Below are 8,209 nucleotides of genomic sequence, written 5' to 3'. Positions count from 1 at the left end.
CTCAGCCCCCTGCATCAGTGTCTGCTCCTGGACGGGAGGATCCCGCACCGGTGAAACCCTCGTCTTTAAGGGTGAAGTGGATGAGACAGAAGTAGCCGAGGGTGGTGGTGACTAGCTCCTATCATGCAGCCTCCTTCTCCCACGACCACGTCCGCTGCCTCTCTTCTTTCCTACGCCTCTCCCACGGGGCTCCTCGGCAAAGCTGTGCAACAAACTTCTCCGTAGTTGCCCAGGTGCTATCCTCAACTTATCCCTGCCTGCCATGTCTCACCACCTGTAACGATAAATAGTTAAATAATTAGTACAAATTCAAGGACAATAATTAAATGAACAATAATAAATACATGAATAATTCAACTAATAATTGAATAATTAAACAACAATGTTTGGATGCATACAAAGTACTAATAGTCTGGATCATCTGTCTCTTCTCCATGGTCAATTGAAGCAAAATCATCATCAGTATCACACGTGTCGTCATGACTGATATCGTCATCGGGTTCTGGGACATCATGTGGAAGACCTTTTTGTAACCGATCATGCATTGATAGCTTATCGGCATTCGTAACTTCTTCTACTTCCACTTCTTCCTCATCATCACGTGAGTCTTGTTCCTCCGTGTTCAGGGTGGACGTAGAGCAGTTTCGGGTACGACGTCTGACACCACGTGATTCTTGGAAGAATTCTCCATCATATGTTATTGGGTCAATTTGAGGTTCATAATCGTCTTCATTTGGGGGAGGTGGTCTAAGATGTGGCGGCACATCATACACGACATACCAACCTTCTAGGTTCTTAACACTTTGACGATAGTATGGCAGATAGAAAACTTGGGTGGCCTGTTGAGCCACAATATAGACATCGACACCGCTTAACTGCATGTCTTGTCGAATTTCGACAATCCCAAGATGTTCATGAGTCCGTCTTGTCTTAGTAGGATCGAACCAATGACATTTGAACACAACAACGTTCGGAGGATTTTCACCATAATAATGAAATTCGTAGACTTCCTCAAGTCTTCCATAATACTCGACACCTCCCTCGCCTGTAGAAAAGACACCGGAATTGTTTTTTTTCGACCGGGCATTGAAAGCTCTTCGCTAGCAGTACGAAAGCGATACCCATTGATATCGTACTTCTAAAATGTACGGACCTTAAAGTCAAAACCATTAGCTATTTGTCTCAATTCATCGTCGACTAGCTCATCTGAATTAGCTTAGAAGTTAAGAAAAGATAGAGTTTGGTGTGTTACTCATGAGTAATAGCAACAAAGGAAATCACTTATTATATATAAGGGAGGTACCGTTTTTTTGAACCAAGAGATGAAACCGGGATAGCCGCCTCCTGTCTTTTCAAGAAGTTCATACTCGAGAATGGATTCTTTTTCGATTGCAACACCATTCGAGAATTGTTCGACGTATCGACCGTATCAATTAATAATAGTTGTTAGACACAAAATTTGTTAAAAGTTGCGGAACAATGTACAGAGCACTTACTCGATGTACGGCCGAACTTCTGTTAAATTGTTCAATATATACATCGTTAGTGTGCGCCACTCCTCGACGCACAACAACTTTGGTTTTCCCACACCAGAAGGTGCGAGCTTCCCTTTGAAAAGGTTGAGATTGGATTCACGTCGTTTGGGGTCGCCTAGATTGTACCGAGGCTTTGGATTATGCAAGCTGTGCATAGTGGCATCATAGTGTGCTATTACGAAGTTTTCCGCCTCCTCGGTAATGAACGCCTCGGCCATCGATGCTTCAATTCTATGTTTATTTTTACATTTTCCTCGAAGTGTCTTCTGCATTCTTTCAGTTGCGTAGCACCAACGATTTTGCACAGGGCCACCCAATCTTGCCTCGGTTGGGAGATGCAAAATCATGTGTTGCATCGGATTAAAGAAGCCCGGTGGAAAAATCTTCTCTAACTTGCAGAGCAACTTAGCCGTCAACTCTTCCATGTCATCTATCAAGGCACGCGGCAACTCTTTAGCACAAAGAACACGGAAGAAGTAGCTCAACTCGGCCAATACTAGCCATTCAACCTCGGGGATATAGCCACGCAACATCACCAACATTATCCGCTCATGCCATATGTGCCAATCATGACTCTTGAGCCCAAAAATTTTCATTTTTTCAATGCTCACTCCCCTCGCTAGATTCGTAGCATACCCATCGGGGAACAACAACTTTTTTTGCACCCACAAGAGGATTTCCCTTATTGCTCCCTTCTCAAGATTGTACCAGGCAGGTGGTTTGGACCAATGTTTTCTTCCTTTTGGTTCTTGCATGTTTAGTGATGGCCTATCACACAGAGTCTCCTGGTCAACTCTAGCCTTTGTATTATCTTTGCCCTTATCAGTGCCGAAAAATGTGCCAAGAAGGGCCTCGACGATATTCTTTTCAGTGTGCATCATGTCAATGTTGTGTGGAAGTAAGAGGTCTTCGAAGTAGGGGAGATCCCAGATGCATGGCTTGTGGGTCCAGGCGTGTTCGTCATTATAACCCAAGAAATACCCTGGACGGTTTGGATCAGGCTCCATAGATTTTAACTGTTCATTAATTTGTGCCCCCGTCAACGCAGGTGGTGCTGAGTGTTTGACAACTTTACCTTTCATGAAATTCTTCTTGTCTTTTCTGAATGGATGGTCCATAGGCAAGAACTGTCTATGCAAGTCAAAGCAGGAATACATCCCACCGGCCGGCAACCAATGAAACTTAAGAGCTGCCTTTCATTGTGGGCATGGGAACCTTCCATGCACACACCACGCAACGAAAAGCGCAAATGCTCGCAGATCATGCAACGAGTATTGGTACCAAACATACATTTGAAAGTTCTCTTTCTTAGATGCGTCGTATGTGTTGACCCCATTCACCCAAGCTTCTTTCAAGTCATCCATCAGCGGTTGCATGTACACACTCATATTCTTCCTCGGGTAGTTTGGCCCTGGAACTATCAACTTCAGAAATATGTGCTTTCTTTGCATAATAGATGATGGTGGAAGATTGAGGGGAATGACAAATACAGGCCAGCAACTATATTGGGTAGCCGTCATACCAAAAGGATTGAACCCATCGAGGCTGATGGCGATTCGACAATTCCTTGGTTCTTTAGCTTTTTCCTTATGTATACTATTGAATGCCTTCCATGCGTCACCATCTGAAGGGTGTACCAACATCGGAACTCCGTGTTCATCTAATTCTTTCCTAATTCCACGTTTGTGCCATGTCATCTGTTTTGCTGTTTCTTCGAGCATGTAAAGTTGTTGAAGTCTTGGTAGGATCGACAGATACCGTAGGACACTCACGGGTATTTTGCTCTGCTTCTTCTCACCTTCACCATTTTCTACCTGAACATATATGGAGGACTTGCAAAATGGACAATATGTTTCGTCCGCATACTCTTTCCTAAATAAGGCACATCCCTTCTCGCAAGCATGTATCTGCTCATACGGCATCTCGAGTGCACTAAGGATTTTGTCTGACTCATATAGGTTTGAAGGCATAATATGACCTTCTCGTAGAAAGCGCCCAAATAGGGTCATCACTAAGTCAAACAGGTCTCTTCCAATGTTGAACTGGGCTTTCAGAGCCATTATTTGTGCGATGGCATCTAGCTGAGAAATCTTAGTGTGCTCGTGAAGAGGACGTTTTGAAGACTCCAACATGGCATAGAAGGCTTTCGCGGATTCCTCCATCTCTTCATCCTTGTTCCGAGCATCATCAAAGTCATTCACCATGTCTTCAATCCCTGTACCATAATCATCGGTGCGCCGACGCAACACCTCGTCTCTGTTACTTTGGTCCGACTCACCATGAAATGTCCACAAGGTATAGCCGGGAGTAAAACCACGCATCTGCAGGTGTTTACCTATTACATCCTTTGTCTGTCGCAAATTATTCTTGCACTTAGTGCAGGGGCACCATGTTTTTGGCTGGCCTTTAGAAAACGTCGTTTCCACGAATTCATAGGTTGTCCTCAACCATTCATCGGTCATATCTCTCTGACTATGGTGACCGGTGTACATCCATTCACGATCAGTCATTCTGGCAAGCTAGCTTCATAGTATCCACATATGAAACAATATAAATTATCAATTCATCAAGTATGTTAAATTAATTATGGCCATTTTTTAATCATGGTTAATACATTGGGATGCACGGCATGCACACCTACCAGCTATTAGGTAAAGATGGGTCCTAATCCCACCCACGTATGTGTAGATTGGGTCATTTCCCCATGCTCTACTCCCGACCCAACACAAAATTTCGGCAGCACCTCCCCGTTGTTCTCCTGATACACGTCTCGGCAACTAACCGAGAGGATGTGTACCCGGAGAACAACAAGGAGGAGCTGTCGAAACTCTGCATGGGATCCGGAGCAAAGCGTGGGAAACGACCCAATCTACACATACCCGGGCTGTCCATGGATAACGTTGGACAATTCGAAAGAATCACCGTTATAAATATGCAAATGCATGCATATTTATGACAGGAACCCTTTCGAACGGGAGACGCATATTGGTTACGCAACACCTTTGCATTTTAATACTAAAAATACCTAGCTAGATAGTGTCATCAGCACGAAGACCGGAAAAGAGCAAAATAAAGGGGGTGGATGAGGAGTTAACAAATGTGCTCACTTTCGAATGCAGGGGAGGTCATCGAAAACCAATCCCTTGCGGAGAAGCTATTGCACATTTAAATGCACTCAATCAACACAAATACGCACTCGCGGTAATTAAGCTAACTAATACTAACATCTATTATTAATAATTTATTATTCAAGTTTTGTTACTCTTCTCTTCTTCTATTTCTTTTCTTCTTATTATTTTCTTTCTATTGCTAACAACTAGCTAACTAATACTAACAGCTAGTTGACTAATACTATCAGCTACCTAACTAATAGTTACATGTACGAACATCTATTGTTAACTAAATCTAACTAAAAATCTACCACTAAGTAATTGCTAACTAAATTTAACTAAAAATCTACTACTAACAGATCTAACTAAGGCCTCCTTTGATTTGAAGGATTTTTCATAGGAAAAACGCGGGAATGCAAATTCCATAGGATCTAACTAAGGCCTCCATTTCGAACGTTTCATTTGTTTCGTATTCATGTACTTTTCCTCTGTTTTTCAATCCTCAGTTTTACACATGCATCTTCTATTCTTAAATAGTTGCAACCCACAAAGTATTTTTCCTAAGCATGCAATGCTTCCACACGAACAAACTATGCATGTATGCCACATAATTAATCTACAATTCCACTAAATATATTTTCTATGCATGCAACCCTTTTCTATTCTTAAATAGTTGCAACCCACAAAGTATTTTCCTAAGCATGCAACGAATTCCACACCAACAAAACATGCATGTATGCCACATCATTAATCTACAATCCCACTAAATATATTTTTTATGCATGCAACCCTTTTACATCAACAAGTCATGCATGCCTGCCAAATCACTAGTTCCGATAGTTTTCCTACATTTTTCATATTCCTATGTTTTTGCGATCCTGTATATATAAGAGGCCCTAACATAGAAAAAATAAACTAAAAAAGGGGGAGGAGGAGCTCACCGGCGAGTCGGGGCGGGGCTGGCACGGGGCGGCGACGGGGCGGGCTGGCGCGGGGCAGAGGCGAGTAGGGGCGGCGCGGGGCAGAGGCGGTTAGGGGCGGGCGTGGGGCAGAGGCGAGTAGGGGCGTCGCGGGGCGGCGCCGGCGAGTACGGGCGGGACGGGCCGACGCGGGGGCCGATGCCTCGGGGCGGGGCGATGGCGGGGCTGGCGCGGGGCGGCGCGGGGCGGCGCACGGCGAGGCGGCGCAGGGCGAGTAGGGTCGATGACGGCGGCGGGTCGGGAGAGCAGGGTGGGAGAGGTGAGAGAGCAGGGTGGGTTAGGTCGTGACCTGCACGGGGGGATAACCACCCGACTATGCCGTCAGTTGGCTGTCGGCAAAGACAGCCGTTAGGCTTTGCCGTCAGCTGGCTGTCGGCAAAGACAGCCGTTAGGCTTTGGCGTCAGCTGGCTGTCGGCATAGACGGCTCCCGTTAAGCCGTGGTCGAACGTGGGACCGAGAACCTCCCTATGCCGTTAGCCGCCCTTTGCCGTCAGTCTTTTGCTCCTTTGCCGTCAGTTGGCTGACGGCTTAGATAGAGCGGACGACATAGAGTTTCTATGCCGTCAGCCGCACCTATGCCGTCAGCATTATTTTCGGCTCAGGGTAAAACCTCTATGCCGCCAGCCCCGTGAAAATGCTGACGGCAAAGCCAAAAGCTGTTGGCAAATTAGGATTTTCCAGTAGTGTCCCAAAATCGAACCATTACAACATTATTTCCCAACACGGTGACATCGAAATGAATTTTGTTGGAACCGAGTTGCATTAAATGTGGGAACTTTTGAATTGTCGATGAGACCGACATATGAATCTCAGTGGTACCGATACGATAACCTAGACCAGTTTCAAAATCTTGATGTGACCGATTGAAGACTTGGAAATTCTGATTCTTGAAATCTTCTCAACAGAAAGTTGGTCACTCAATCTCGGTGGCACCGATGTGAAAGTTGGTGGTACCGAGATGGTAGGGTTTGGCATAGGATCTGTCAAGTGGAAAATTGGTAGGGACGAGTGGAAATAGTTGGTGGCACTGATTTTGCTGATGTAGCTTTGGGCTGAGATATTTTGTAGGAGAATGGGTGAGTATTTTTGGTGGCTACCTCTAACACTTGAGCAAGCAATTCATCATAATACCTCACCCCCTTCTAATAGTATTGGCTTTCCTATGGACTGAAAATGATTTCTCACAAATGTAAAATGTAGAGTCTTCTTGCTTAAATCTTGAGCCAATCCTATTCCTTCCTTCATCAAGGGGCTTCTACTTACAGTCCTTTAGCCAATGCTCTCTGTGGACTATACCTGAAATATACTAGGTATAAGTGTTAGTCCAAGGGACAATCTACAATCCTTTAGCCAACTTGGTGACACCGAAGTTACAACATCGTTGGTATCGACTTGCTCAAAAGGTAGCAACTTTGAATATCGGTGGAACTGATATACACAACCGAGTAGAACCAAAAAGGTGACTAACGGTCAGATGACACAACTCGGTGACACCGATACTCGAACTCGGTAATTCCAATTTTGTGTACCGAGGCAATAGAAGGTTGGTCACCTAAACTCGGTAGCACCGATGCAGATTCGGTTGCACCGAAATGGTATGGTTTGTCTTGGATCTATCTAAGTCTAAAATCGGTATGGCCGAGTGATAAATGTTGGTAGCACCGATTTTGGATATTTGGCTTGAGATAGATATATTTTGTGGAAGAGTGGCTGAGTATTTTTGAGTGGCTAACTCTAAGCACTTGAGAAACCAATTTGTCATAATACCTAATCCCCTTTTAATAGTATTGGCTTTCCTATGGACTCAAATGCGATTTCTCACAAAATGTAAAATGAAGCTTTAGCCAATCCTATACCTTCCTTCGTCAAGAGGCTTACACTCAATCCTACAGACAAAGCTCTTTGTGGACTATACATGAGATATACAAGGTACAAGTGATAGTCCAAGAGACAATGTATGTTCTCATGAATTATCAAAACTACCGAGGGAGCATATGTGCTTTACATATCGCCCTTTTTGGTAATTGATGACAACATACGATGAAAGCTTCAATTAAAGATAAGCATTATAAGATGACAACTTTGAAAGATACATGAGTAGTACAAGCTCCCCCTAAATGTGTGCAATCCCTTTTTTGAAGGATAGTTGCTTTGGGTTGCATGGGCACACACATGGTAGAAGGACAAGACAAGTCGTATAGATCTTGGCTATATGCATCAAACATATGTGAATGAAGAGCTTCTGTGTTTAAGACTTAGTCTTGCAAACAATATGTGCATGAGACAAGAGATCATCCTGAGCAAGGATGTGATGCATACACTTACCTTGAGGTTCTTGAGTGTCTTAGCACTAGGAGTACACTTGGGAAAACAAATGTTAGATAACACAAGAATACTCTATTATAAAGATGCAAAGAGCTTCAAAAGTACCAACATATTGAAGACATATTGAAAATAGGATTTGATGATAGATATGTCTCTGAGAGAATTTTGGAACTTTCTTCCCTAAGGATGAATATGTAAGAATTTCCTCTCCCCCCGAATCGTAGCATATATATATTGGGAGTAGGTAGGGTAAGACAA

The sequence above is a fragment of the Hordeum vulgare genome, chromosome 6H (assembly GCF_904849725.1).
Source record: "Hordeum vulgare subsp. vulgare chromosome 6H, MorexV3_pseudomolecules_assembly, whole genome shotgun sequence".
Classification (NCBI taxonomy): Eukaryota; Viridiplantae; Streptophyta; class Magnoliopsida; order Poales; family Poaceae; genus Hordeum; species Hordeum vulgare.
Note: the sequence above shows the minus strand (reverse complement) of the source record.